The sequence below is a fragment of the Pezoporus occidentalis genome, unplaced genomic scaffold (genome assembly GCF_034315485.1).
Source record: "Pezoporus occidentalis ecotype Australia unplaced genomic scaffold, CSIRO_AGI_Poc_V1 ctg1479, whole genome shotgun sequence".
NCBI lineage: Eukaryota > Metazoa > Chordata > Aves > Psittaciformes > Psittacidae > Pezoporus > Pezoporus occidentalis.
This window is the reverse complement of record NW_026913294.1, coordinates 2044-10211: the sequence shown is the minus strand read 5'-3', so window position 1 is coordinate 10211 and position 8168 is coordinate 2044. Positions and strand designations below refer to the sequence as shown.

At 53.5% G+C, this 8168-nt stretch overlaps 1 long non-coding RNA gene across 1 annotated transcript; it reads right to left on the bottom strand.

Annotated features, from left to right (window-relative positions):
• Positions 1–2981: 2981 nt before the first annotated feature.
• LOC134159498 (uncharacterized) lies at positions 2982–3819 on the bottom strand. The gene is made up of 3 exons (XR_009963162.1): positions 3774–3819; positions 3463–3625; positions 2982–3218 (listed from the first exon to the last, which is right to left on the bottom strand). It is a non-coding gene; the product is annotated as an uncharacterized LOC134159498 (long non-coding RNA).
• Between the last annotated feature and the right edge of the window lie 4349 nt (positions 3820–8168).

Below are 8168 nucleotides of genomic sequence, written 5' to 3'. Positions count from 1 at the left end.
AAGATGCCCTCTGCTTCTTGTGGATGTATACCAATAAAACGCAAAACCTTTTGTACAAGATGCCCACTGCGTCTTGCAGGACCCAAACCACAAGATGCCCTCTGCTTCTTGGGGGTGTATACCAAACAGACGCTAGCAGCTGGCTATACGCCTTTACCTACAAGATTTCCTATCTCTATTTACAGAAAGAAGGCTTCCAAACCATGCATATGCTTACCAAACCGATTTACCAAACCGAGATGCCCCCTGCACCTTAGAGACTATACAAAGGAAAAGAATACCTTTTATGAGATGGTCCTTGTCTGCTCCCGCAGCGATCCGAATGAGTCGAGGGGTCCCTCCAGGAAAAACTCTCGAGGGCCCTGGGGAGCCCTGTCCTCAGCGGGTCCTGCAGCCGAGCAGAGAGGGTCCCACCTGGAGTGCCAAATTGATTTGGAGAAATCTCCAGGCACAAACTCGCCAGCAGAGTTTCAAGTTGGCAAGCAGGTATTCTTTATTGCAGCGCCAGGAGACACGGGGGATAGCTCCTCCTAACGTGTGACCCCATATTGCTACTCAGGCCATTCTTATATAGTCCCTGGGCATACATACATATTGATGAGGCTACACATGAATTACATCATTTCCCGGACAGTTTCCGGCATCCATACAAAAATGTGATGGTGGTCTTTGAGGGTCGTTTACTTCTCCCAACAATCTTTGTAAATTCTGGCAGCCTTTGTAGCACCAGCTTAATTAACATTACAGACATAGCAATCATCCTGTCCTTCTACTTATCAGTTAGTTAAACTGCTCCCATCCTGGACATCTGCTAGTCCCAAATACTTCCCATCCCCAGGTCCAGTTTTCCTATGCTGCTTTTCATACACTTTTTGTACTAAGGTGCTAAGGACCTAAAACTATGTCAATTACCTTCAAGCACCGCAGTTATTTTCCATTACAAAGCCATCAAAATTAACCTTACTTAGAACTGATTTGGACTTGGGGCTGCTTTGGTGGCTCTTTGCCCTTCAGCATCGAGACTCCTGAATGCTGTGATTTCCCACACTCCGATGCTAAAGGCACCCTCTCCTCAACAACTCAACTTGTTCTCATTCATCAAGTGGTCAGCAGAAAGTTGGGGTCTGGTGACCAGAGAGACCGTAAACACAAGGGCTAAATCTGCAAACAAACCCACAGAGACTAAATTCAACAAAACCATCCAGTACATTGTCAGAAAAGACAAACCCAAAACCCTGCATGCAGAAGCCGAAGCCACTTGGCAAACAAGTCTCAATAGAAAATGGCTCCGTTCACGGCAATCTCTCTGCAGTGAGACGTGATGAGCATCAGCGGAGAGACAAACATGAAGCACAACTGTCAGACCAGACAGACAGTATTTGGGAGCCTGCGTCAGCAGAGCTGCTCCACCAACACAGCCAAGACCTGAGATCCTGCTTTTCCCCACCTTCAACCTGCAGATGGAAGCAAGTTACTCCCCCCAGGGAGCCAGGAGGATCCACACTGCCTCCCCCTCTTAGGAACAACACTTCCCATGGCAGCAGATCCAGGAGGGCACGGGCAAGCCCTTAGAGGACCCACTGGCTGCAGAGAAGTTTTCTCAGGTCACACTTTCAAGGTCTCCAATGAGAATTTAATTCAACAACCCAGTTACTGCATAGTAAATCCCCTGCGTACTAGGTACATGTCTTGATTGCTGCTAAACCTCAGCAAACGACTCTTAATCATCCATTGGCAATGAATTATCAAACTATTTTCACAGCTAAATTGAGGAAGTGTGGTCTGGATGATCAGGTAGTGAGGTGGACTGTGAACTGGCTGAAGGAGAGAAGCCAGAGAGTTGTAGTCTATGGGGCAGAGTCTAGTTGGAGGCCTGTAACCAGTGGAGTGCCTCAAGGGTCAGTACTGGGACCAGTATTATTTAATATATTCATCAACGATTTAGATGAGGGAATTGAGTGTACTATTAGCAAGTTTGCTGATGACGCTAAGCTGGGAGGAGTGGCTGACACGCCAGAAGGCTGTGCTGCCATCCAGCGAGACCTGGACAGGCTGGAGAGTTTGGCAGGGAATAACTTGATGAAATATAACAAGGGAAAGGGTAGAGTCCTACATCTGGGCAGGAACAACCCCAGGTTCCAGTATAGGTTGGGAAACGACCTGTTAGAGAGCAGTGTAGGGGAGAGGGACCTGGGGGTCCTAGTGGACGACAGGATGACCATGAGCCAACACTGTGCCCTTGTGGCCAAGAAGGCCAATGGCATCCTGGGGTGTACTAGAAGGGGGGTGGTTAGTAGGTCGAGAGAGGTCCTCCTTCCCCTCTACTCTGCCCTGGTGAGACCGCATCTGGAATATTGTGTCCAGTTCTGGGCCCCTCAGTTCAAGAAGGACAGGGAGCTGCTGGAGAGAGTCCAGCGCAGGGCCACGAAGATGATTAAGGGAGTGGAGCATCTCCCTTATGAGGAAAGACTGAGGGAGCTGGGTCTCTATAGTTTAGAGGAGACTGAGGGGTGACCTTATTAGTGTATATAAATATATAAAGGGGGAGTGTCACGAGCATGGAGCCAGGCTCTACTCAGCGGCAAACAGTGATAGGACAAGGGGTAATGGGTACAAACTGGAACACAAGAGGTTCCACTTAAACTTGAGAAGAAACTTCTTCTCAGTGAGGGTGAGGGAACATTGGAACAGGCTGCCCAGGGAGGTTGTGGAGTCTCCATCTTTGGAGACATTCAAAACCCGCCTGGACACATTCCTGTGTAACATTATGTAGGTGTTCCTGCTCCGGAAGCGGGACTGGACTAGATGATCTTTTGAGGTCTCTTCCAATCTCTAGCATACTGTGTGTAAACTAGAACTAATTGCAACAGATAGGTAGCCGCTTAGATTGAAGTCCGTTGTTTTACGTTAATTAAATACAGAGGTCCGTGAATTACACAAACATGCTCTAACCAACATGCAGGCAGAGACGAGCAGTGTGGGGGGGGAAACGAGTTATTATTTATTGGCCCAAGAAAGCAGCCGCAACAAGTGCAGGCTGCAGCATGACATCCTCAGCACAGCTCCCTTGGGCCTGGCGCTGGCAGCAGGGCGCTACTCCTCCACACGTGGGGTGAGGCATGAGCAAGTGAAAGCCTTGCGCAGAGCCCTCAGCACTCTCCTGAAGCGGGAGAGTCGTCGCCGTGGGGCCGCTCCTTGGTCTGGAAGAGTGGCAATGCCTGTGGAGGAAGAAGAGCTGTAGGCAAGGGACTTCCTTTGGCAACCCGTTCCAGTGCCTCACCACCCTTACAGTAAAGAACTTCTCCTTAACAGCATCCTCATTGGCCTCCTTCAGATACTGGAAGGTCTGCTAGGAGGTCTCCACGCAGCCTTCGGCCCATGGAGGGGAGGCTGGGACACACCCGAACTCACGCAAACACTGCTGCCTGTCTGGCCTGGGTGCCACCCAACTCGGGGAAGTACCTGGCTGGTTCTCGCTGTCCTGAACTACAGCAGGCGACGTTGACGGTGACTCCACATCCAAGCTTTGTGCCACGTCTGGTTCTTTCACCTGCTGCTGCCTTGTTCCCTGGATGACAGTCACAGCCTTGCCCAGGTGTTTCCTCACAAAGCGTCTGAGCCTACCCTGCAGGGTAGCAAGAGCACAGGCAGGGGATGGGGGCAATATCAGTGGGATGACACAGGCAGCACCAGAAATAGCCCTGTCACAAAACCTGGGAGCTGCCGTCCAAGGCCTTGGGATCCCCGGTGCCAACCACACGCGCCTCACTCACCTGGCGCCGAGAGTCCCCACACAAGGGAGAAGCTGCTGCATCTCCACCCCTCTGCCCCTGCAGCCAGATTCACTGACATGGCCATCCGCAGGACAAGGAACAGCCAAAAGCAGCTTTGCACAACCGCTGCCCAGCTGCACCACATCCCCGCACATGGCAGCACTGTTGCGAGGCCACGGAGCTGGCAGCCTGCCCCACACAGGCCCACAGCCTGTGCCACAGCGCAGGGCACAAGAAATGTGAGCGCGGCCCTGCGCAACAACAGCGCTGAGAGCCGGGGACCCTACCAGCAGGCAGTGGCATGCCAGGACCCAGCATACAGCAGGGCTGCAATGACAAGAGCTAACGATACCTGCTCCTGATCTGTCAGGGCAGCTGCTGGCGGCAACATCAAGGGCAGCAGCAAGTTGCCGGGGCTGCACAAGCCACCACTGCCACTCAGCCTGCTCCTGATCCTAACACCCGTGCGAGCACTGGTGCTTCCCAGAGCAGGAAGACGGGGCGAGAGGCAGAGCACCAGCGAGCAATGCTGGCAGCAGACATCGAGAGCTGCCTCAATGGCAAGTTGCTGGGGCTGCACAAGAAGGTTCTTGCAAAGCCTCTGCCCGCAACTTTGCAACAGGCCAGGAGGAGCCGCAGGAAACCACCGCAGAACACGTCTCCTATCCCAGCCGGACCTGCAGCCACTGAGTCGACAGCCTCTGCATTAGCTGCATCTGCAGAGGAAGAGGAGCACCATGCACCTCTCACTCCAGTGGCACAGGAGGAGGTGGAACCGGCACCAGTTTCTCCTGCCTGCGTCGAGCAGGAGGCAGCACCACAGGCACAGAGGCAGGTACCTGCCCTGCTCAGCCCTGATGCCTATGAGATGGTTGTAGAAGAAACGGCCAGGACCGTCACTGAAGAGGTCCTGATCATGAGCCTGGCCGTTGTCCAGGGAGCCAGCCAGCAGCTGGGGGAACATCGGGACATGTCCCAAAACTCAGATGAGGCAATGGCACTAATGGCATCTGCGTGGACTGGGGACACTGAGTCTCCTGTGTGTGGAGACCATCAAGGAGAGGCTGAAACAGCCATTGTCTTGCCAGAAACACAGAGAGAGGAAGTGGCAGCTTCATGGCCTGAGATGCCTGTGGCAGAGGCTGGAGCATGCCACTCTGCCCCAGAAGCAGCCAACGAAGGAGAAGCAGGAGCTTCTGCCTTTGATCGTGAATCTGGGCACCCGGTGAGCGAGGCACATATGGCTGGCACCGGAGATACTGAGGAGATTCAAGCAGAAGTCTTGCATGGGCTACCTGTGGCAGAGAGATTCCTGCTGCTCCCTATGCCAGAGCCTCTGGAGGAGCCGGAGAGGAGCAGCATGGCCCACACCAGTCACAGGCTCGACATGCAAAGGAGAGCCAGCCTGCCTTGGCTGCTGGGCAGCTCTGTGGAAAGGGAGCTCCAGCAGCAGGAGGGCCGGAGGCCTCGTTTCGCCTTGCGGCGGAGACGGATGCCCAGTCACAGGCAGGTGAGTGCCAAGGACAGGATGGGACAGGACAGCGGGATGAGCCTTCCTCTGCCTGTGGCCAGCCACTGCTCCCTCAACTCATTTTCCTCATCCCTGTTGTGTGTTTACAGGAAGCGCCAGGGACCTTGGGCGAAGAAGCCGACGATGAGGAGTTGGACAGAAAGGAAGAAGAGGAATGGGAAGAGGCCATAGACAAAGAGCTTTCCGAAGTGGAAGAGATCACCATACGCAGCCTCTGGGTCAACCTCTCAGTCCCAGACCACTTCCAGGACACCCATGCAGATCCCCAGGAGGGATCCAGCTGCCCCACCAGCATGGGCATGGATGCAACAGGAGAGGGAACCAGCCAACAGCTGGTGGAGTATCAGGACATGACCCAAATCCTGGGTGTGTCAATAGCAGCACTGACGCCTGCAGCACCTGAGCACGTTGAGTCTGCTGTGGCTTCGGAGCCTCAGGGAGAGGCCAGTGCAGCCGCTGCCTCCCCAACAGTGCCTGAGGATGAAGTGGCTGCTTTCTTGACTGAGATCCCTGCAACAGAGCCTGGAACATCCCACATTCCTCCAGGAGCAGATGATAGTGGAGATGCAGCAGCTTCTCCCTTGTGTGGGGACTCTCGGCGCCAGGTGAGTGAGGCGCGTGTGGTTGGCACCGGGGATCCCAAGGCCTTGGACGGCAGCTCCCAGGTTTTGTGACAGGGCTATTTCTGGTGCTGCCTGTGTCATCCCACTGACATTGCCCCATCCCCTGCCTGTGCTCTTGCTACCCTGCAGGGTAGGCTCAGACGCTTTGTGAGGAAACACCTGGGCAAGGCTGTGACTGTCATCCAGGGAACAAGGCAGCAGCAGGTGAAAGAGCCAGACGTGGCACAAAGCTTGGATGTGGAGTCACCGTCAACGTCGCCTGCTGTAGTTCAGGACAGCGAGAACCAGCCAGGTACTTCCCCGAGTTGGGTGGCACCCAGGCCAGACAGGCAGCAGTGTTTGCGTGAGTTCGGGTGTGTCCCAGCCTCCCCTCCATGGGCCGAAGGCTGCGTGGAGACCTCCTAGCAGACCTTCCAGTATCTGAAGGAGGCCAATGAGGATGCAGTTAAGGATCAGTTCTTTACTGTAAGGGTGGTGAGGCCCTGGAACGGGTTGCCAAAGGAAGTCCCTTGCCTACAGCTCTTCTTCCTCCACAGGCATTGCCACTCTTCCAGACCAAGGAGCGGCCCCACGGCGACGACTCTCCCGCCTCAGGAGAGTGCTGAGGGCTCTGCGCAAGGCTTTCACTTGCTCATGCCTCACCCCACGTGTGGAGGAGTAGCGCCCTGCTGCCAGCGCCAGGCCCAAGGGAGCTGTGCTGAGGATGTCATGCTGCAGCCTGCACTTGTTGTGGCTGCTTTCTTGGGCCAATAAATAATAACTCGTTCCCCCGCCACCGCTCGTCTCTGCCTGTATGTTGGTTAGAGCATGTTTGTGTAATTCACGGACCTCTATATTTAATTAACGTAAAACAACTGACTTCAATCTAAGCGGCTACCTATCTGTTGCAATTAGTTCTAGTTTGATAATTAATTGCCAATGGATGATTAAGAGTTGTTTGCTGAGGTTTAGCAGCAAACAAGTCATGTATCTAGTACTCTGGGGATTTACTATGCAGTAACTGGGTTGTTGAATTAAATTCTTATTGGAGACCTTGAAAGTGTGACCTGAGAAAACTTCTCTGCAGCCAGTGGGTCCTCTAAGGGCTTGCCCGTGCCCTCCTGGATCTGCTGCCATGGGAAGTGTTGTTCCTAAGAGGGGGAGGCAGTGTGGATCCTCCTGGCTCCCTGGGGGGAGTAACTTGCTTCCATCTGCAAGTTGAAGGTGAGGAAAAGCAGGATCTCAGGTCTTGGCTGTGTTGGTGGAGCAGCTCTGCTGACATAGGCTCCGAAATACTGTCTGTCTGGTCTGACAGTTGTGCTTCATGTTTGTCTCTTGATTGCTGCTAAACCTCAGCAAACGACTCTTAATCATCCATTGGCAATGAATTATCAAACTATTTTCACAGCTAAATTGAGGAAGTGTGGTCTGGATGATCAGGTAGTGAGGTGGACTGTGAACTGGCTGAAGGAGAGAAGCCAGAGAGTTGTAGTCTATGGGGCAGAGTCTAGTTGGAGGCCTGTAACCAGTGGAGTGCCTCAAGGGTCAGTACTGGGACCAGTATTATTTAATATATTCATCAACGATTTAGATGAGGGAATTGAGTGTACTATTAGCAAGTTTGCTGATGACGCTAAGCTGGGAGGAGTGGCTGACACGCCAGAAGGCTGTGCTGCCATCCAGCGAGACCTGGACAGGCTGGAGAGTTTGGCAGGGAATAACTTGATGAAATATAACAAGGGAAAGGGTAGAGTCCTACATCTGGGCAGGAACAACCCCAGGTTCCAGTATAGGTTGGGAAACGACCTGTTAGAGAGCAGTGTAGGGGAGAGGGACCTGGGGGTCCTAGTGGACGACAGGATGACCATGAGCCAACACTGTGCCCTTGTGGCCAAGAAGGCCAATGGCATCCTGGGGTGTACTAGAAGGGGGGTGGTTAGTAGGTCGAGAGAGGTCCTCCTTCCCCTCTACTCTGCCCTGGTGAGACCGCATCTGGAATATTGTGTCCAGTTCTGGGCCCCTCAGTTCAAGAAGGACAGGGAGCTGCTGGAGAGAGTCCAGCGCAGGGCCACGAAGATGATTAAGGGAGTGGAGCATCTCCCTTATGAGGAAAGACTGAGGGAGCTGGGTCTCTATAGTTTAGAGGAGACTGAGGGGTGACCTTATTAGTGTATATAAATATATAAAGGGGGAGTGTCACGAGCATGGAGCCAGGCTCTACTCAGCGGCAAACAGTGATAGGACAAGGGGTAATGGGTACAA